The following is a 22,622-nucleotide window of genomic DNA, read 5'->3' on the forward strand; positions in this document are numbered from 1 at the left end:
GAAACAGAAGCCTGCGCAGCTACGTTGGAAGGGCAGGCTTCTACGTCTACATGGAATGTTACTAGTGGAATAGCAACATTCCATGTAGAATCTCAAACAGTAGCAACAACAACACTCCATGTAGAATCTTCAATAGTAGCAACATTCCATACATTTATTTAGATTTTGCTCACACTTTTTTCAGTAGTAGCTGAAGGTGAGTTACATTCAGGTACACTGCATATTTCTCTGTCCCAGGAGGGCTCACAATCTAAGTTTGGACCTGAGGTAATGGAGGGTTAAGTGACTTGCCCAAGATCACAAGGAGCAGCAGCGGGATTTGAACCGGCCACCTCTGGATTGCAAGACCAGTGCTCTAACCACTAGGACACTCCTCCACTCCTGGGTTGTATTGGACCGTTCATGGTGGACATTAGCAATTATTTTAGCACAGATCCCATTTTATGCAATGAGACCTAGTTGCTAATACTCTGAACACAATACTCCAAGTGGGGCCTCACCAACACTAAAATAACAAGTCTTAACAGTAGTCTACATTGATAATTTGCTGCTTATTTTAGAAAAGAGAAATGTCTATAGAAATCAAAATCACTGTTATATGTAATAAAAGTGAGCCAAGCATAAGACAATGAAGCCATTGTGACATCACTGATGAGGTTGGCGCTTAGGCATTGGTGGAATGAGGCATTATGACATCACAATATCAACTCTGGTTACCAGAGAGTGAAACTTCACACTAAAGGGAGAAAGTGAACCAAATATAGGACAGTTGAGCCATTGTGACATCACTGATGAGGTTGACACTTAAGCATTGGTGGAATGAGGCATTATGACATCACAATATCAACTCTGGTTACCAGAGAGTGAAACTTCAAACTAAAGGGAGAAAGTGAACCATAGGACAGTTGAGCCATTGTGACATCACTGATGAGGTTGACGCTTAAGCATTGGTGGAATGAGGCATTATGACATCACAATATCACCTCTGGTTACCAGAGAGTGAAACTCTTCACACTAACCCCTGGATTCTATATAGCGCGCCTAGAGTTATGTGCGGTTCTGCTCGTAAATCTAGGCATATTCTACAACTACTTGCGTAGATAAACTGTTTTAACAAGCTGTTAAGCGCTGTTAACAGCTCCTAACAAGCAATAGCGAGCAGTAATTGGCAAAAATTAGAATCTACTAGCGTACATTGCTAAGCATATTCTGTAGTGTACTGTGCATAAATTCTAACATGTGCCAAAAAAAGGGGCGTGGTTATGGGCAGGGAAACGAGCATTTTGTGGGATTTCCAAAATCTACGCACGTTGTTATAAAATATGGGCCAGTGCGCATAAATCTACGAGCAGGGATTTACATCAGCTTTTCATTGGTGTACATGAACGCGTGTAGATTTAGTCACAAGAACTACACGTAAGTATATTCTCAACACCGCATGTAGATTTTACGCATGGTATTTAGAATACGCTTAGGCGTGATTGCCTAATGTGCGTTAATTTTAAGTGCCATATATAGAATCGGGCCCTTAGGGGGAAGTTATCAACGTGCGCTAGAATTAAGACAAGTTATTGTACCACTAACCTGTGCTATTTTAGAACAGGTCCCATTTTATCCAGTGAGATCTAGTAACTAATAACTGGGGTTAATAGTTCTAAGGTAGGTGCTGAAAAAAACGTTTATATGTTGACTAGTAAAAAAGGCCCGTTTCTGACACAAATGAAACGGGCGCTAGCAAGGTTTTCCTCTGAGTGTGTATGTTTGGGAGAGTGTATGTGAGAGTGAGTGTTTGAGAGTCAGAGTGAAAGTGGCCATCTGTCCCCTGCCCCCTCCATTCATCCTTTTCCAGCAATTCCCCTCTGTCCCTGAGCCCTGCCCTCCCAATCCATGCCCATCCATGCTCCTCTGTCACCTGGCCCCTCCATTTTTCCCTATCCAGCATTTCCCCTCTCTGCCTGAGGCCTGCTCTGCAATCCATATCCATCATGCCCATCTGTCCCCTCCATTCATCCTATCCAGCAATTCCCCTCTCCCTGAGTCCTGCCCTTCCAATCCATGCCCAACCATGCTCCTCTGTCACCTGGCCCCTCCATTTTTTCCCTATCCAGCATTTCCCTCTCTGCCTGAGGCCTGCTCTGCAATTGCATATCCATCCATGCCCATCTGTCCCCTCCATTCATCCCTATCCAGCAATTCCCCTCTCCCTGAGTCCTGCCCTTTCAATCCATGCCCATCCATGCTCCTCTGTCACCTGGCCCCTCCATTTTTCCCTATCCAGCATTTCCCCTCTCTGCCTGAGGCCTGCTCTGCAATCCATATCCATCCATGCCCATCTGTCCCCTCCATTCATCCCTATCCAGCAATTCCCCTCTCCCTGAGTCCTGCCCTTCCAATCCATGCCCATCCATGCTCCTCTGTCACCTGGCCCCTCCATTTTTCCCCTATCCAGCATTTCCCCTCTCTGCCTGAGGCCTGCTCTGCAATGCATATCCATCCATGCCCATCTGTCCCCTCCATTCATCCCTATCCAGCAATTCCCCTCTCCCTGAGTCCTGCCCTTCCAATCCATGCTCCTCCGTCACCTGGCCCCTCCATTTTTCCCTATCCAGCATTTCCCTCTCTGCCTGAGGCCTGCTCTGCAATCCATATCCATCCATGCCCATCTGTCCCCTCCATTCATCCCTATCCAGCAATTCCCCTCTCCCTGAGTCCTGCCCTTCCAATCCATGCCCATCCATGCTCCTCTGTCACCTGGCCCCTCCATTTTTCCCTATCCAGCATTTCCCCTCTCTGCCTGAGGCCTGCTCTGCAATCCATATCCATCCATGCCCATCTGTCCCCTCCATTCATCCCTATCCAGCAATTCCCTTCTCCTGAGTCCTGCCCTTCCAATCCATGCCCATCCATGCTCATCTGTCACCTGGCCCCTCCATTTTCCCCTATCCAGCAATTTCCCTCTCTCCCTGAGTCCTGCCCTCCCAATCCATGCCCATCCATGCTCCTCTGTCCCCTGCCCCTCCCTTCATCCATTTCCAGTAATTCCCCTCTCTCCCTGTGCCCTGCCCTCCCAATCCATACCCATCCATGCTCCTCTGTCCCCTGCCGCCTCCATTCATCCTTTTCCAGTAATTCCCCTCTCTCCCTGTGCCCTGCCCTCCCAATCCATACCCATCCATGCTCCTCTGTCCCCTGCCGCCTCCATTCATCCTTTTCCAGCAAGTCCCCTCTCGCCCTTCCATGCCCCTCCCCCCCCGTCGCATCCATGCTACTCTCTCTCCCATGTCCCAGCCTGGCCCGCCCTCTTCTCCCCCCCCCCCCTTCGCATCCATGCATCGTTTTGTTTTTTTTTTTTCTTCTTTTTCAATTTACCTCCGTGGTTCCGGCAACGAAGCGTCAGGGAAGGAGGCGGCGCTCCCGACGTCTAGCTTTCCCTTCGCTGTGTTCCGCCTTCTTTTTAAGGCGGAACACAGCGAAGGGAAGGCTAGACGTCGGGAGCGCCGCCTCCTTCCCTGACGTTTCGCTTCCGGATTTGTTTGTTTTGTTGCGAGGGCGGGGCAGAGACGGCTGGCTGGCTTGAAGGCTTCACACCACGAATCCACGAACCCTTCAGCCTCAGCCTGGGAGTGACGTCAGATGGCTTCAAGGCTTCAAGGCTTCAGACTTCCGGCTTCAAGCTTCCGGCTTCACAGAACGTTGTCTTCAGAACGTTCACGGTTCGTTTTATTATATTAGATTACATCCTAAATATCAATGGGCACAACACAGCAACAGAAATATGTATATATATTGGTATTTCAGAACATATATGTTTATGTTCCAGCAGATATGCATGTATGTTAGCCATTTTAGAAACAGGCATGTCTGTTTTCTGACGCTACTATAGAGACCACTATCCTTGTCTGGTACCACTGAAGGGGGGATTAAGGGGGCACCCTCTACCTACCCTTCCAGCACAGTGCTACATGAAACCAACACCTTTTCTGAAATCTACATGCAGGGGCGTAGCTATGTGGGACCACGGGGGCCTGCGCCCCCGTAGATTTAGCCCTGGACCCCCTGCTGATGACCCTCTCGACTCCCCCTCCTGCTGCCAACCCTCCCACGCCATGGGCTACCTTTGCTGGCGGGGGACCCCAACTTCCGCCAGCCGAGGTCCTCTTCTTCCGGCGCAAGGCTTCGTTCTGTTTCTGTGAGTCTGACATCCGACGTCAGAAACAGAACAAAGCCTTTCGTGGGAAGAAGAAGACCTCAGCTGGTGGGGATAGGGGTCCCCTGCCAGCAAAGGTAGGTGACTACGACGGCGGCGGGTTGTCGGCGGGAGGGGGGGTCGAGAGTGTCGTCGGCAGGGGTCGTCAAAGTTGTTGTTGTTGGTGGTGGTGATGGCGGCAGAGGTCGGCAATGGCGGGGGGGGGGGGGGGGGTCGGCGGCGCTGGGGGGGGGGGGGCTAAAATGTTCCCCCTCACCTCGGGCTCTGGATCCCCCTCCCGCCGAAGTCTGGCTACGCCCCTGCCTACATGTACTGAAGGGTCAAGTGTAGATCCCGACATTCCTCTTTTTGGATACAGATGTGCATTCCCCCTTCTGAAATGGGGAATGCACATTTATTTTTGGGGGGCCCGCCCTGGTCCTGCCCCGAACATGACCAGACCACACCCCCTTGTCATATGCACCAGCATTGTAAAACTGGGATTTAGACACGTATGTAATCCAGATATCTCAATGCTGATTTAGGCATGTCTAAAACTCACACAGGGCCTTCTAAAATAACCACCAAAAAGTGCAGAAGAAAATACAAGAATGAAATGAATTTTAATTAGGTGCTATAGAGCGGAACAGAGAGACTGAACTATGTGACGTTTTCTAATTATTTAAAGCAAATGACATGTTAAAATAACTTAATGCACAGTTACTTTCATTAAAACAATTCTTAAATAACACTTCTGAAATCTTGAAATTATTTGCATTATACTTGCCGAGGCACACTGGGGGAGGGGTCAGTTCTACATGCGGGTGCCCCCGTCCCGATGCTGCGTGGTGGCAGCCTGCTCTATAATGGAATTGGAATCTGAACATGACTCCACAAAGGCATTAAGGCAGTTATGGAACGTACTGTGCAGCAGGAATGGATCCTTAGAAGCTTAGCTGAAATTGGGTGGCGGAGCAGGTGGGGGGAAGAGGGGTTGGTGGTTGGGAGGCTAGGATAGGGGAGGGCAGACTTATACGGTCTGTACCAGAGCCGGTGATGGGAGGCGGGACTGGTGGTTGGGAGGCGGGAAATACTGCTGGGCAGACTTATACGGTCTGTGCCCTGAAAAAGACAGGTACAAATTCAAGATATGAGTTTATCTTGGGCAGACTAGATGGACCATGCAGGTCTTTTTCTGCCGTCATCTACTATGTTACTATGTTACTGCCGCGCAGCTTGAAATCGATCTATGAAAGAACGAACTTCTGCATACTACTGAAGACCCATCTGTTTAACAAAGCATTCCACAAAGATCAACAAATGTAAACATGTACAACGCGCACATCCATATTCAGAACTGCTTCTTCCTCTTTAACATCAGCAAAATTCGCCCTTTCCTCTCTGAACACACCACCCGAACTCTCGTCCACGCTCTCATTACCTCTCGCCTGGACTACTGCAACTTACTCCTCACCGGCCTCCCACTTAGCCGCCATCTATCCCCCCTTCAGTCTGTTCAGAACTCTGCTGCACGTCTCATATTCCGCCAGAACCGATATACTCATATCACCCCTCTCCTCAGGTCACTTCACTGGCTTCCGATCAGATACCGCATTCAATTCAAGCTCCTCCTTCTTACCTACAAATGCACTCAGTCTGCAGCCCCTCACTATCTTTCTACCCTCATCTCCCCTTACGTTCCCGCCCGAAACCTCCGTTCACAGGACAAATCCCTCCTCTCGGTACCCTTCTCCACCACCGCCAACTCCAGGCTCCGCTCATTCTGCCTCGCCTCACCCTATGCTTGGAACAACCTTCCTGAGCCCTTACGCCAAGCCCCCTCCCTGCCCGTCTTCAAGTCTTTGCTTAAAGCCCACCTCTTCAATGCTGCGTTCGTCACCTAACCCTTACCGTTCAGTGAATCCAGACAGCCCCAATTTGACTGCCCCTATCGGACCGACCGTTCACTTGTCTATTAGATTGTAAGCTCTTTGAGCAGGGACTGTCTCTCTTTGTTAAATTGTACAGCGCTGCGTAACCCTAGTAGCGCTCTAGAAATGTTAAGTAGTAGTAGTAGTATTACATATAGCAGTGATTTAACCAGAGCTGAGATTGTGATGTCATAATGCCTCATTCCACCAATGCCTAAGAGCCAACCTCATCAGTGATGTCACAATGGCTTGATTGTCCTATATTTGTCTCACTCTTATCTATTAGATTGTAAGCTCTTTGAGCAGGGACTGTCTCTCTTTGTTAAATTGTACAGCGCTGCGTAACCCTAGTAGCACTTTAGAAATGTTTAGTAGTAGTAGTAGTAACTGTTTCTTAATATCTGCTTGTATACTATTACTTTATTTATTATCATCATGCTGACCAAGATCCTGTAATACCAAATATCTATCTACTAACATTCTTCCACTACTCATGATGTATTGTAAGCCACTTTGAGTTACTACTACTACTAAACATTTCTAAAGTGCTACTAGGGTTACGCAGTGCTGTACAATTTAACAAAGAGAGACAGTCCCTGCTCAAAGAGCTTACAATCTAATAGATAAGAGTGAGACAAATATAGGACAATCAAGCCATTGTGACATCACTGATGAGGTTGGCTCTTAGGCATTGGTGGAATGAGGCATTATGACATCACAATCTCAGCTCTGGTTAAATCACTGCTATATGTAATACTACTACTACTACTACTACTTAACATTTCTAGAGCGCTACTAGGGTTATGTACAATTTAACAAAGAGAGACAGTCCCTGCTCAAAGAGCTTACAATCTAATAGACAAGTGAACGGTCGGTCCGATAGGGGCAGTCTGGATTCACTGAACGGTAAGGGTTAGGTGCCAAACGCAGCATTGAAGAGGTGGGCTTTAAGCAAAGACTTGAAGACGGGCAGGGATAAGTTGGGATACAAATGCAACAAATAAATAAATAAATACATTTATGAGGAGCAATTGTTCTTTCATTTTTTCCATCAGCTTTTACTTTCTAGACACAGTGCGGGTGAGGCAAATGCCTGTCGATTAACAGCACTTTTAATATGATTTACTTGCATATATGTTTTTGTATAATATGCTGCACCAAAAGTCACCAATACTGTTTATTTATTGTTTATTTGTTACATTTGTATCCCACATTTTCCCACCTATTTGCAGGTTCAATGTGGCTTACATAGTACCATAAAGGCGTTCGCCAAGTCTGGTAGAGAAACAAATACATGGTGATGCAGTGGCGTACCAAGGAGGAGGGGCGGTCCACCCCGGGTGCACACCGCTGGGGGGGTGCCGCGCGCCGGTCAGCTTCGTTCGTTTCCATGCTACCTCTGCCCCGGAACAGGAAGTAACCTGTTCTGGGGCAGAGGGAGTATGGAAACGAACGAAGCTGACCGGCGCAGCACTCCCCCCCAGAGGCATGCACCCGGGGGGGTTCTTTCGTCGGGGGGGGGGGGGGGTCGCGCTGCACCGGGGGGGGGGGGGGGTGCTGCACCCAGGGGGTGGGGCACATCGGCGATCCACCCCGGGTGTCAGCTCCCCTAGGAACGCCACTGTGGTGATGTTGTGGTTGATTAAGGTTCAGGCCAGTGGCATACCAAGGGGGGGGGAGGGGCGGTCCGCCCCGGGTGTACGCCGCTGGGGGGTGTTGCGGCGCGCGCCTGCTCCGAGTTCGCTAAACCTTTTTGCTTGTTTGCTGCAGCTCTGTTCCGGGGCAGAGGGAGCTGCAGCGAACGAGCAAAGAAGTTTAGCAAACTCGGAGCAGGCGCGCGCCGCGGCACCCCCCCCTAGCGGCGTGCACCCGGGGGGGGGTGTCATTTCACTGGATGGGGGGAGGTGTAATTTAGTGGGGAGGGGGCGCGCACTGCACCCGGGGGGGGGGGCATCGGCGCTCCGCCCCGGTTGCCATCCAGGCAAGGAACGCCACTGGTTCAGGCACAATGGGGATCAAAGAGAGGAGAGGTTATATAGTGTCCATTAAGAGCTTTGGTTTTGCTGTGTTTGGTTTTTACAGTGCAGAGGTAATAGAAATGTTCTAGATAGTTACACTATTGTAAAGCTAATAGCTTTCAACCCAGGAACATGACCAGGTGAGTTTCTGGCTGAGGCATTTGCAAGCATGCCCCATTCTGCAGGTCAGTTTTTTCTATCCCCACAGATTCTGATACTCTGTCCAGGAGGCTGCACCACAAAGCGCACAGGTTAATTATCACAAAACCTAAACAGCTACTTTTACAGACCGGAGCAGAAACGGTGTTTCCACGCTGCCTCACGGTTCATTAGGCTTTGCACTGAGCTCCTCAGCACAGTGGTTTCATATGAGTGTTGAATGCTACGGCTCAGTTCTCCTGTGCCTTACATAACTAAGCGAAATCTGGCCAGGCATACCAGCAATGACTTTAGGAGAATCTTTTAGACTGATTTCGGAGATTCAGATAAGAACAAAAACAGAATGCAGCATAAATACTGCTCCAACGCAGAGGATATGTAATTAGAAAATGAATTCCCAAATGCGGTGAGAACAATCCACGACCACTTAAACTTCAGGAAATCGCTAAAAACTCACCTCTTCAAAAAGGCCTATCCCATTGATCCAACGTAAATCCCCACACTCAGTAACACAGCATAACTAATGAACGTACTGGACATTTTCTAATCTGCATTCCCTTCGACCCCATGATGCCTGATCCACACCTACCTCATCTGATCACAACATAACCTTATATTTGTTATCAAACACCTCTACGGTACTATGTAAGCCACATTGAGCCTGCAAATAGGTGGGAAAATGGGGTACAAATGTAACAACTAAATAAATAAATGGTATAAAAAGCAAAACTTAAAAGGTAGCATATTTGTTTGCATGTCAAGTCGTGCTTAGATGGCAACTCTGGCTGTAAAAACTAAGGCCAGTGCTGGGCTGGCTTATAAGGTCTGAGTGCCGCAAGACGGATTCAGATAGGTTGGAGTGGGCTTTGACATTAACTCCAGTAGTTCATAAGTATGTAAGTATTGCCATACTGGGAAAGACCAAAGGTGCATCGAGCCCAGCATCCTGTTTCCAACAGTGGCCAATCCAGGTCACAAATACCCGGCAAGATCCCCAAAATGTAGAAAACATTTTACACTGCTTATCCCAGAAATAGTGGATTTTCCCCAAGTCCATTTAATAACAATCTATGGACTTTTCCTTTAGGAAGCCAGCCAAACCTTTTTTAAACTCCGCTAAGCTAACCGCCTTTACCACATTCTCTGGCAACGAATTCCAGTTGGAAGATAAGGACAGAGCCGGGCGGACTTCTACGGTCTATGTCCAAGAAACAACTGTCCAGGCGGAAGGTAAGTCGTGCAGCCGAGTTCTGAATGGACTGAAGGGGGGATAGATGGCTAAGTGGGAGGCCAGTGAGGAGTAGGTTGCAGTAGTCAAGGCGAGAGGTAATGAGAGAGTGGACGAAAGAAAGACCACGATCAAGTATATATCATCACGTTCACTGATGATTTAATCATGAATTAAGAATGAATGTGATTGTTGGGTAGACTGGATGGACCATTCAGGTCTTTGTCTGCGATCACTCACTTACTTACTTATTATATATATATATATAATACAAATATCTATGAAAATTACCATAAGCCACTGGAGACATGTGGAGGGTAACTCTATTAAGGGGCACCTACATTTCAGCACATAAAGGGTTACCATTAGAGCCAATTCTGCAAAGGAAGATAGGTATCGCCCTTCTTTATATAAAATACTAGCATAACCGGTATTTATGTGTGCATGTGGTTGGGTGCAAGCATTTATGTATGCCATAGAGCTTGCCCCTATGATACGAAGATATGTGCTTAACTTATGGATTTCTATAAGTTAGACATGTGAGTGTGAGCTTAACCTGACTTTTCCCCAGTGTACACACCCACTTGCCAACTAAGTGTCAATTGAATATACGCACAGAGTTCTAGAATAGCACATACGTTAGGCGCTACATGCATGGTGAGGTTTCAGTGCAGAAACGCGTTCTAACGGATGCAAGGCGTCAAAATTGGCCAGAAATAGCAGATCCATGCAAAAACACACTTAACATAGTAACACAGTAGATGACGGCAGATAAAGACTTGTATGGTCCATCCAGTCTGCCCAACAAGATAAACTCATAATATAAAAGTATGATGTGATGGTTTATAGTTTACTAAGATTTGCTATATCACCATGACTGATTAGCAGTGATGTAAAAGTGAATAACAATGATTTAAAACAATTTTAGAAAAGGAAAAGAACTACAAAACATGATAGGAAAGCAATAACTCACACAGAAAGAACAAGAGGGAGAATAGGGGGAGACAGCACATCTAATAAAAGGAAGCGGGACACGAGAACAGTTCCTAAGTGTTTCCGTGTGGATTTGCAAAGGGGGTATAATGATGGAAATGGAAATGGGACTTGATACACCGCCTTTCTGAGGTTTTTGCAACTACATTCAAAGCAGTTTACATATATTCAGGTACTTATTTTGTACCAGGGGCAATGGAGGGTTAAGTGACTTGCCCAGAGTCACAGGGAGCTGCAGTGGGAATTGAACTCAGTTCCCCAGGATCAAAGTCCACTGCACTAACCACTAGGCTACTCCTCCACTCATTCCACCAATAAGAGCCAACCTCATCAGTGATGTCACAATGGCTTGATTGCCCGATACTTGGCTCACTTCTGATATTGTGATGTCATAAGGGAAAGGGAAATGGGACTTGATATACCGCCTTTCTGAGGTTTTTGTAACTACATTCAAAGCGGTTTACATATATTCAGGTGCTTATTTTGTACCAGGGGCAATGGAGGGTTAAGTGACTTGCCCAGAGTCACAAGGAGCTGCAGTTGGAATTGAACTCAGTTCCCCAGGATCAAAGTCCACTGCACTAACCACTAGGCTACTCCTCCACTATCAACATTCCATGTAGAAGCCTACCCTTGCAGGTCAGCAATGCGGCCGCTGGCTTCTGTTTCTGTGAGTCTGACGTCCTGGTCAGACTCACAGAAACAGAAGCCTGCGCAGCCGCATTGCTGATCTGCAAGGGCAGGCTTCTACATGGAATGTTGCTAGTGGAATAGCAACATTAACATTCCATCTAGAATCTCCAATAGTATCAACATTCCATGTAGAATCTCAAATAGCAGCAACATTCCAGAATCTCAAATAGTAGCAACTGCAACATTCCATGTAGAATCTCAAATAGGGAAAGGGAAATGGGACTTGATATACCGCCTTTCTGAGGTTTTTAAACTACATTCAAAGCGGTTTACATATATTCAGGTATTTATTTTGTACCAGGGGCAATGGAGGGTTAAGTGACTTGCCCAGAGTCACAAGGAGCTGCAGTGGGAATCGAACTCAGTTCCCCAGGATCAAAGTCCACTGCACTAACCACTAGGCTACTCCTCCACTTCAGGGCTGCCGAGAGACTGGGCCAGGCCCGGGGCAAGGCCGCCCCCGGGGCCCCGCCCCTGCCGCCCTCGCTGCCCCGCCCCACGAGGTTGCCGCCACCCCCCCCCCCCAAGGTCGCCACCACTCCCTCTGAGATCGCCGCAGTCACTGCTCCCCCTCCACCCCTTGAGGTTGCCACCACTGCTCCCCACCTCTGTCCGCCATTGGGCCAGGCCCCCTGCATTGAAATCGCCAGTCTCACCTCCGTGAAAGCAGCGCTGCAGGCAGCGAACGCCTCCCTTCGGCCTTCCTTCCCTCCCTGTGTCCCGCCCTCGACTGACGTAACTTCCGCGAGGGCGGGACACAAGGAGGGAAGGAGGGCCGAAGGGAGGCATTCTGCTGCTTGCAGCACTGCTTTGACGGAGGTGAGACCGATTTCAATGCAGGGGGCAGACAGTCGACGATGGAGGGCGGGTGGGATTGTGGCGCCGGGCCCCCCTTAGAGGCCTGGGCCCGGGGAATTTTGTCCCCCCCTGCCCCCCCCCCTCTCGGCGTCTATGCTCCACTTGCACGGTGGACATGGGAGGGACATGGGGGGGTAGGCGGGTTCCTTTACGATGTCTGCAATATTACACAATAGTACGGACCTGTGCGCAACTTGCCGACTGGGATTTACACCTGGTTTTAGCTGGTGTAAGTCGTCGTGCCCAAAGTTGAGCACAGATCCTGGCACTCTGCACTACTCTGTACAATTCACCCATCCTGGAACGCCTCTGAATACTGTTCAGTGCCGTTTTTTTTTTTTCAGTACCGAATTTTGAGCACCATTTACTGAATCCAGCCCTTGGTGCCTAAATGTTGGTACCGACTTTGAGCCGGTCTAGATTTTGTACCCAGCACCATTCAGAGTCCCAGCATCATCACCCGAGAGAGTCTGAAAGCTAAGCAAGGTCACAGTTCACCAGTACCTGGATAGGAGCATAACCACAGAAATCTAGTGCCATGGGCTGCAGAACACAGGGGGAAACCCCCCAAGACATTCTGCCATATAAAAAGGTCACAGCCGCTGTGGCGGGGACATGATCTCCTAACCCTGGACACCCAGATATGGGTATAAAGAAGATAGGAAAGCGAAGCCTTCAGCATTCTCGGCAGTAGCGTAGCGAAGGGTGGGCAGCACACCTACGATGTGGCTGGCAAGGATCCCTCAGCCTCACCAGCCAAAAACTCCCAACAACTGTCCCTCCTGCACACCCTGTAAATAGCAGACCTTCTTCGCCTGCAGCGACTGATACATACTATTCGCACCAGCCCCACAGCCTTCCCTCTGACGTATTCCCACCTATGCGGAAACAGGACGTTGCGTCAGTGGGAATGCCGTGGGGCCAACATGAGCAGTGTGTATTCGTTGCTGCATGCGAGGGAGGGAGGAAGTTTGAGAGACCAAATGGCATGCAGGCGAGAGAGGGAGAGACCTAATCACTTGTGCCCACCCATCCTGGGCCCAGGCCCACCCAAAAATTGGGTGTCTGGCTACGCCGCTGATTCTCGGATGTGTAGTCTAGTACTCATCAATACAGAAAGCAGGACTACATGTCCCAAGATGCTTAGAAACTAAGAATCCCCTTAAAACACAAAACAAGGCGCAAACTGCCTCACAGTAGGGCAATTACAAACTGAGCCTGCTCTTTTAGACAGTTCAGCAAAGTTTATTTGAGCAACCTGTGCAATGCCGCTGTGAGAGAGCAAACGTTAATGAGGTAGGGAAGGTCTCTGCGAAAGCCTTGTAGGCATGTACTGCCTCTCACTCCCTAGCGACTGCCCTGCCCCTATTCTACCACCTAGCATAGAGGAAAAGCTGTATTCTGCAATCTGCTATCAGAATCACGGACCAACAGGGAGTGCAGAAATATTAAACCCTATAACTTACATTCATTTATATTAGTTCAGCTCACGGAGCTACTGTGTACAGCAGCGCATCATTTATAAAACCTCCAATTATAAACCTTGTACGAAAGGTAGTAAGCCCCCTGGTCTAAGGAAGAAAATAAAACCAGAAGAACTCAAAAGAGGGATTTCAATGTTATTGCTTTAATTCCAAAATCTTTGAAAGACATACAGGATCGAAGCAAACTGTGCGCCTTCCACTAAAAGAGAAAAAGGATGATTTTCTGTTTATCACTGTTTACAAAATCATGAAAAGGTGTCCAAAATCAATACGTAGGCTTCCCACATTTAAAGAACATAAATTCGGCAAAGTTATGGAGCTTCCTAGGTGGGGAGGGATTGTTTGGAGTCCGCCCTTATGTTGCAGTTCAATCCATTCCAGCACTTATCTGAAAAGGGAGACTTAAGGGCTTCTGACTTCCGAAGTCTGCTCGACTGAACTCAACTCACGCTAAAAGCTGGGATAGTTCCAATCACAGCCCTCTGATTGTTCTTAAATATTTCACACTGCAAAAAAGCATGGGGGGGGGGGGGGGGGAGGGGACCTGCATAGAGCAGAGTTACAATCCTAAACAAAAGAAGAGGTAACCTGGAGAGGCAGTTACAACCCTAAACAAGAGGGAATAACCTTAAGCAAGAGGTAACCTGCATGTAGTGACATAGTTACAATCCTAAACAAATGAAGGGGTAACTTACATGGAACAGCAGTTTCAACCCTAAACAAAAAAAGAGATAACCAGGATGGAGTGGCAGTTACATCCTTAACAACCTCCACTGAGTAGACGGGATGGGTCAGGTCTTTACCTGTAGGAAAGAAATCCGTCAAAAGGTGGAGAACTCAAAACACCCCACGGACAACAACACAATTAATCCACTACAAGCACGTAGTCCATCGAGAACGCTTACCTCCACAATGGTCTTTTTGAAGACCCTCTTTGTCTTGAGGATTGTCTTCATCAATAGCTTCCAAGGTATTTGATAACAAGACTCCTGATGCAGGCCTAACGGCCGAAACACAACGCTGTGTCGAGTCTTTATACCTTAATAATATCTTTATTATTATACATCTTCTCTGCCTTTGGAATCCTTGGTCGTCCTCCCACTTTTATCTCATCAGGTCTTTACCTGCCATCATTCACCATGTTACTATGGAGCACTTATTCAATTTAACCTGGGACTTTCTTAAGCCCATTCTTAATGCAGTCCAAAAATAGGGCTTTTTTCTTTACATCTTTGCAGATTCCATGCTAATTTTTCTACTAGTGCTGGGATCACTTGATAACAGTGATCATAATATCTGGAGTAAGTACACACAGGAAATCTAATATGTTAGCATTTAACTTCCAAAAAGGAGATGATGATAAAATGAAATGAACAATAAAAAAAAAAATTAAGAGGAGCAGCTGCAAAGGTCAAAAATTTACATCGGGTGTGGATGTTATTCAAAACTACCATCCTGGAAACTCAGACTACTACTACTACTTTTCATTTCTATAGCGCTACTATAAGTACGCAGCGCTGTACACTTGAACATGAAGAGACAGTCCCTGCTTGACAGAGCTTACAATCTAATTAGGACAGACAAACAGGACAAATAAGGGATAAGGACAAAGAGTAGCAAGATTCCGGAATCCCAAAGAGTAGCAAGATTCCGGAATCCCAAAGAGTAGCAAGATTCCGTGCAGAATCCCAACAGTAGCAAGATTCCGGAATCCCAAACACTACTACTACTTATCATTTCTATAGCGCTACTAGACGTACGCAGCGCTGTACACTTGAACATGAAGAGACAGTCCCTGCTCGACAGAGCTTACAATCTAATTAGGACAGACAAACAGGACAGACAAGAGATAAGGGAATATTAAAGTGAGGATGATAAAATAAGGGTTCTGAACAAGTGAATAAGGGTTAGGAGTTAAAAGCAGCATCAAAAAGGTGGGCTTTTAGCTTAGATTAGAAGACGGCCAGAGATGGAGCTTGATGTACCGGCTCAGGAAGTCTATTCCAGGCATATAGTGCACCAAGATAAAAGGAACAGAGTCTGGAGTTAGCAGTGGAGGAGAAGGGTGCAGATAAGCGAGATTTACCCAGTGAACGGAGTTCCCGGGGAGGAATGTAGGGAGAGATGAGAGTGGAGAGGTACTGAGGAGCTGCAGAGTGAATGCCAGCCTCTATGCCATACTCAAGTCCAAGACAGCAGTATGCAGGTCCCTGGAGCAGTTTTAGGGGGTGCAGTGCACTTCAGGCAGGTGGACCTAGGCCCATACCCCCCCTACCTGTTACGTTTGTGGAGGAAACAGCGAGCCCTCTAAAACCCACCATAAACCCACTGCACCCACATCTAGGCGCCCGCTTCACCTGTAAGGGCTATGGTAGTGGTGTACAGTTGTGGGTAGTGGCTTCGTTTTGGGGGGGGCGTTGGGGGGGCTCAGCATACAAGGTAAGGGAGCTATGTACCTGGGAGCAATTTATGAAGTCCAATGCAGTGCCCCCTAGGGTGCCCGGTTGGTGTCCTGGGATGTCAGAGGGACCAAGTGCACTACAAATGCTGGCTCCTCCCATGACCAAATGGCTTGCATTTGGTCGTTTCTGAGATGGACGTCCTTGGTTTCCATTAATACCGAAAATCAGAAACAACCAAGTCTAGGGACGACCAAATTTAGGGACGACCAAATTTAAGGATTTGGGTGCCCCTCACGATATTTTTGAAACGAAAGATGGACGTCCATCTTGTTTTGAAAATACGGGTTTCCCCACCCCTGGATGGGGACGTTTTGCGAGGACGTCCATATCAAAACATGGACGTCCCTTTCGAAAATGCCCTTCTATGTATTCCCTTAACTAATAATGAGCAATGTGGTGGCTTGATTTGAGACTGGAAGGTATACTCTTATTTCTTCTCCCACTCTTCGTTAAAATTGAAGCATAACTTTTTGCTTTCTCCTGCACCACTAATGCGATTTGTTATTGCAAACCAAAATGAAGGCATTGCCATTGGCGGTATATCAAATATAAATAAACTTGGTGTCATGGTTGTGTCCAGGTTCCTGGCTCGCAGTCACCTCAGTCCCCGGGGGTTAGACCTGGGGAATGCTGCAAATTGATGGTTTACCGTTTCCCATGTTCCAGAAGATATGCTGGTCCGGTCCGGTCCGGATTTTCCAGCCCACCAGATTGTTTGGGAGTTTTTTTGGAACTAAGTAGTACCCGTACCTGGTGAACTCCCTTGTGGACTGCCTTTATTAACCACCTGGGAAGGTCCCTAGTTGCCTTGCAACAGAGGTCCTCAGAGGAGTTTCCTTTGGTGGAAGTCGTTTGCAGTGCTGCTGAGTTTTTCCTGATTTAGGTTTTGACCCTGCTTGTTTACTGACTTACTCTACTGTTTGCTGCCTGTCCAGACCCGGCTTGGTTCCTGGTTTACTCTGCTGCTGGCTGCCTGCCCTGCTGGGTTCCTGGTTCCTTTATCCTGCTGGCCCCTGCAGTTCTGCTTTCCTGCCCTGTCCGGTAAGTCCTGCTGACCGCCCGCACTCTGGGGCTCAACCCCTGAGGAACGGTGGTTAGGTGCAGGTGAAGTTTGGGCTATTTCCGGTCCAGTTGGGGCCAGCCTGAGCTGCCTCGGCGGCAGCCTTTGTCTGAAAGTTCCGGCCCGGGGTGCCGGGAAGTCTGTTCTGCCTGTCCTGTGTTTCGGTGATTCTCCTGCCGCTGCCGCTCCTCGGCAGTGGCCCAAGGGCTCACTAACCCAGAAGTACCGATAGAAGCGTGACACTTGGAAACTTAGGTGCAAATACTGCATCTGCATTCAAGGTGTGATTTCTGGCACACTAGTATTTTATAAAGACACACAGACGCTAGTCTCAGTGTGTTTTTGGCACTGACTTGGCCTCTTAACCTAAGCGCCCAGGTGGACACTCTATTCATCCTTTTAGTACTTTCCAGCTGCTGTATATGTGGTGCATCTAATTTTTAAAAGTACATTAACATTATTATTATTTCACAGGACAAATAAATCACATGGATAAGAACAGCTGCCACGGCACGCCAAGAAGACAATTAGAACACTGCATCAAGAAATTAAGGATTAATGTGCTTGGGTGATACCTGCCAACCGCAATAAAGATTCTGTCTAGAATAAAATAAAGATTGACAACCGGCACAAACACCGTGGCAAAATGAACATAACTGCATGTATTAATCATTTTTTTGCATTTTTGTTCACAAAGGAAGCTGCTCTCACTAGCATCCTTTCACAGAAATGGAACTTTGGTTGCAGGTTAAGTCACAGACTTCAGATTCTAATTAGTGTGGATTCCGGCAACATCTTCCCCTCTTCCATCTGCATAACAGGCATTGTGCGACCACCTGGCACAAAACCTTGAGCATCAGCACATGCTCAAGACTGGCCGGCTTCTGCCCCTCCAAAACAGGAAGTTCGGAAGGAGTGGGAGCTGGCTGGACTTGAGAATGTGCAGATGCTTAAGGTTTTGTGCCAGGTGCCCATACAATGCCTGTTATGCAGATGGCAGAGTTGCCACCCGGAAGAGCAAGATAAAAAAATAAACTCCTTGTAGAGGCAGCAGGGAAGGAGAGAAATGCTGAAGGGGGGAAGAGAAAGAGAAACATGCTGGAGACCAAGGGGGTGAAGGAATGAAAGAGATGCTGAAGGGGGGAAGCGAAGGAAGGAGAGAGATCCTGAAGGGGAGAAGGAAGGAATGGAGAGAGATGCTGGAGAGTATGGGGTGGGGGAAGGGAGGTGGAGGAAGAAGAAAAATGCTGGAGATCACGGGGAAGGAGGAAGAAGCTGAAGGAGGGATGGAGGGAAGAAAGGAGTGATACTGAAGACCAAGGAAGGGGAAGTGAATAGGGAAGGGGAGAAATGCTGGACACCATGAGGGTATTGAGAGGGAGGGAGGTGGATACTAGACGCTTAATGGGGGAGAGGCAGGGACTATGGGATGGTAGGGAAGGCGTGGAGCTAGGGTTGGGGGCAGAGCTTGGGCACTCCCAAACAAAAAGTTGTTCCGCTGGCCCTGCCTTATTCTATAAGGGATAAGGGAGAAGGAAGGTGGAGAGAGATACTGGAGAGTATGGGGTGGGGGAAGGGAGATGGAGGAAGAAGAAAAATGCTGGAGATCACGGGGAAGGAGGAAGAAGCTGAAGGAGGGATGGAAGGAAGAAAGGAGTGATACTGAAGACCAAGGAAGGGGAAGTGAATAGGGAAGGAGAGAAATGCTGAAGAGGGGAAGAGAAGGAGAAACATGCTGGAGACCAAGGAGGTGAAGGAATGAAAGAGATGCTGAAGGGGGGAAGCGAAGGAAGGAGAGAGATCCTGAAGGGGAGAAGGAAGGAATGGAGAGAGATGCTGGAGAGTATGGGGTGGGGGAAGGGAGATGGAGGAAGAAGAAAAATGCTGGAGATCACGGGGAAGGAGGAAGGAGAAAGAAGCTGAAGGAGGGATGGAAGGAAGAAAGGAGTGATACTGAAGACCAAGGAAGGGGAAGTGAATAGGGAAGGGGAGAAATGCTGGACACCATGAGGGTATTGAGAGGGAGGGAGGTGGATACTAGACGCTTAATGGGGGAGAGGCAGGGACTATGGGATGGTAGGGAAGGCGTGGAGCTGGGGTTGGGGGCAGAGCTTGGGCACTCCCAAACAAAAAGTTGTTCCGCTGGCCCTGCCTTATTCTATAAAGTTAAGTGCCCAAATTTCTGACTATTGTGCAAATTTGCACACACAATGTATTGAACAGTGCCAGTTGAGTGCCTAACTTAATTGTTAAATTAGGCTCCTATTGGTTTTATGTACCAATAATACCCCTTAAGTGATGTTGAATTGCTGCTAATTGACACTAATTGGTAGTTAGGTGTATAATTGAGGCACTATTCTATACTAGTAAAGGTCTGTTGTGGTATGAAATGAAACGGGCGCTAGCAAGGTTATCCCTCTCTCCCTCCCTCACTCTGTCCCCTCCAAGTCCCACGGCCCCCTTTCTTACCTTCCGATTTCCAGGCCCTCACTCCCTCCCTCTCCCTCCTTCCCTTTGTCCCTCCCCCGAGTTCCAGTCCCCCCTCCTCTCTGTCTCACACACACGTCCTTGCGATGCCTCCACCCGCAGCCCTCCCCTCCCCGACACTGGCCCCGCCCATCCCCCTACATGCATGTCGCCCCCCCTCCAAAATCGCCAACCCCCCTCTGCTACCCTCCCCTCCCCCCCTCTTACCGGGGTCCAGGCGGCAGCTGTGAAGAGCCTCGCGAGTCTGCTGCCTTCCCTTTTCTTCGCTCTCAGCTTTGACTCTGGTCCCGCCCTTGCGAAAACAGGAAATGAGGGCGGGACCAGAGTCAGAGCTGAGAGCGAAGAAAAGGGAAGGCAGCAGACTCGCGAGGCTCTTCACCTGACCGCTTAATGCTGAATATTAGCACTTAAGTGGCCAAGTGCTGACTCCGCCCCCAACATAGCTGACTTTGAGTTCGGTGCTAACCGCAATATTCAGTGGAACTTAGCTGGTTCAGTGCCACTGACTATTAGCAGCTATACCTGACCAAGCGATTTAACCACTCAGCGGCTGGCTGAATCGTTTAGAATGTTGGGCAGCACACAGCTACAGAGGCGGCGCACACATGGGCAGGTTGGGGGCGTGTCTTGCAGTTGCATGCAAGTTATAAAATACTGTCACTTATGCAGGCAACTGCCAACTTTAGGCGCCTTTATGCGAGGCTTTGACACAGCGTAAAGTTAGGCACAAATATGCAGACTCATACTTGTAGTCTATAATGGCAATTTTAGCCCCATATTTTTCACACCTAAGTTTTGGCACACTTTCTCGAATCTCCCGCTTTACGTTCACGGTCAAATGTTTTTCTACAGGTGGGATTATAAGCTATTGATACCTGCAATGGGATCATGGTAGGTTACAGTTCATTTGGAAAATGATTGTCCAAAAGGGAGAGGCTCCCACTAGTTCAATTTTGGAGGCCGTATCTTGCGAAGGATGTTTAAAAAATGGAAGCGGTGCAAAGAAAAGCTACGAGAATGGTATGGGATTTGCGTTACAAGATGTATGAGGAGAGACTTGTTGATCTGAACATGTATACCCTGGAGGAAAGGAGAAACAGGGGTGATATGATACAGACATTCAAATATCTGAAAGGTATTAATCCGCAAAAAAAATCTTTTCCGGAGATGGGAAGGCGGTAGAACGAGAGGACATGAAATGAGATTGAAGGGGGGCAGACTCAAAAAAGATGTCAGGAAGTATTTTTTCACGGAGAGGGTGGTGGATGCTTGGAATGCCCTCCCGCGGGTGGTGGAGAGGAAAACGGTAACAGAATTCAAAAGCAGACTATGGACTTTTCTTCCAGGAATTTGTCCAAACCTTTTTTTAAACCCAGATACACTAACCGCTGTTACCACATCCTTTTAAATAAATGTGCATCCCATTATAGAATGGGAAACACACATATACGTTTCAAGCCGAAGCTCTCCCCTCCCCACCCCAAAATCCCTGCATCTCGGGAATCCACATGTGTAAATCTGGCTTTCTAAAATCACAATTAACACTCATATGTGATTTACACATGCAAAAGCTGCTATTTCCAGTTCAGATGCTTCTAAGCTAACCTCTTTAATCTGTAATAGTAAAACATACTCAGAATTGTGGAGAACATTTTACAGAAAACAGATGCCGAAACTATCAATCTGTCTTAACTTCAATTCTTCCCTTGACACAGAAAAAAACCCATAATGCAATAAGTTTTCATTTATTTTGATGCAATGAAGTGAGCGTAAACTCCTAAAAGCTAGTCAAATAAATCCAATAAACAGGCCTTGCCTGCTCTTCCTTTCTGTGTGTTCTGTACATGGTGGTCAGATTACTTTGTGCATCAAAACCTATAAAAGCAGGAACTGGACGTTCCAGAACCACAGTGGGTCGGGGGATTTTCTTTATTAAACTGAAAACAGATTTTACATTTTTGTCTTCCAATTCAGAGGCCACCTCTGCATTAGTGTTCGGCGACAATCTGAATAGCTCTTTTCCCATATTTGTTCAAAAATGTTTTGGGTATTCACGCATTTCTTTGCGATATAATTGCTTGTTTTCCTTATATGAGATCTACCATCCATGTACATCTTGGTTAACACAGGTACAGAAGAACACAAGAATTGCCGTACAGGGTCAGACTGAAAGTCCGTTGAACCCAGGGGTCCTTTTTACAAAGGTGCGCTGAAAAATGGTCTGCGGTAGAGTAGATGTGTGTTTTGGGTGCGCGTACAATCATTTTTCAGTGCACCTGTAAAAAAATGCCTTTTTTAAAATTTTTGCCGAAAATGGACGTGCGGCAAAATGAAAACGGCCATGCGTCCATTTTAGGTAATGACCTACGAGCATCAAATACCACTTGGTGCGCGTCTGAAATATTTTTCGGACACGCACGAAAAATGAAATTACCGCAAGAGCCACGTGGTAGCCGTGTGGTAACTCCATTTTGGCGCATGTTGGACACGCGTAGATGCTTGCACGGCTTAGTAAAAGGGCCCCCCCCCCAGCGTCCTGTTTCCAACAGTGACCAATTTAGGTCACAAGTGCCTGGAAGAAGTACCTTAGCTATTCTTTGACTTAAAACATACTTTTCTATTTGTTTTAAAAGTATTACCATGTCACTTCGTGGCACGACCCCTAGTCTTTGTACTTTTGAAAGAGTAAACTTTCGATTTGTGTTTACCCATTCTACTATTTTGTAGACCTCGCCTCAACCATCTCTTCTCCAAGCTAATCTCCTAAACATAGTAGATGACGGCAGAAAAAGACCTGCACGGTCCATCCAGTCTGCCCAACAAGACAAACTCATATGTGCTACTTTTTGTGTATATCTGACCTTGATTTGTATCTGCCATTTTCAGGGCAAAGACCGTAGAAGTCTGCCCAACACTAGCCCCGCCTCCCAAACACCAGCCCCGCCTCCCAATAAACCTTTCCTTGTACGACAGGAGTTCCATCCCCTTAATCATTTTGGTGGCCTTTCTTTGTAGCTTTCCTATTTCCCCTATGGCTCCAGAAAAAGGAGGACACATTGATCC

At 47.6% G+C, this 22,622-nt stretch overlaps 1 protein-coding gene across 1 annotated transcript in view; it reads right to left on the reverse strand.

The window, feature by feature from the left end:
- ATRNL1 (attractin like 1) overlaps positions 1 to 22,622 on the reverse strand; it is a 1,590,902-nt gene that overhangs the window by 73,823 nt on the left and 1,494,457 nt on the right.

The sequence above is a fragment of the Microcaecilia unicolor genome, chromosome 5 (genome assembly GCF_901765095.1).
Source record: "Microcaecilia unicolor chromosome 5, aMicUni1.1, whole genome shotgun sequence".
In the NCBI taxonomy this organism is placed as follows: domain Eukaryota; kingdom Metazoa; phylum Chordata; class Amphibia; order Gymnophiona; family Siphonopidae; genus Microcaecilia; species Microcaecilia unicolor.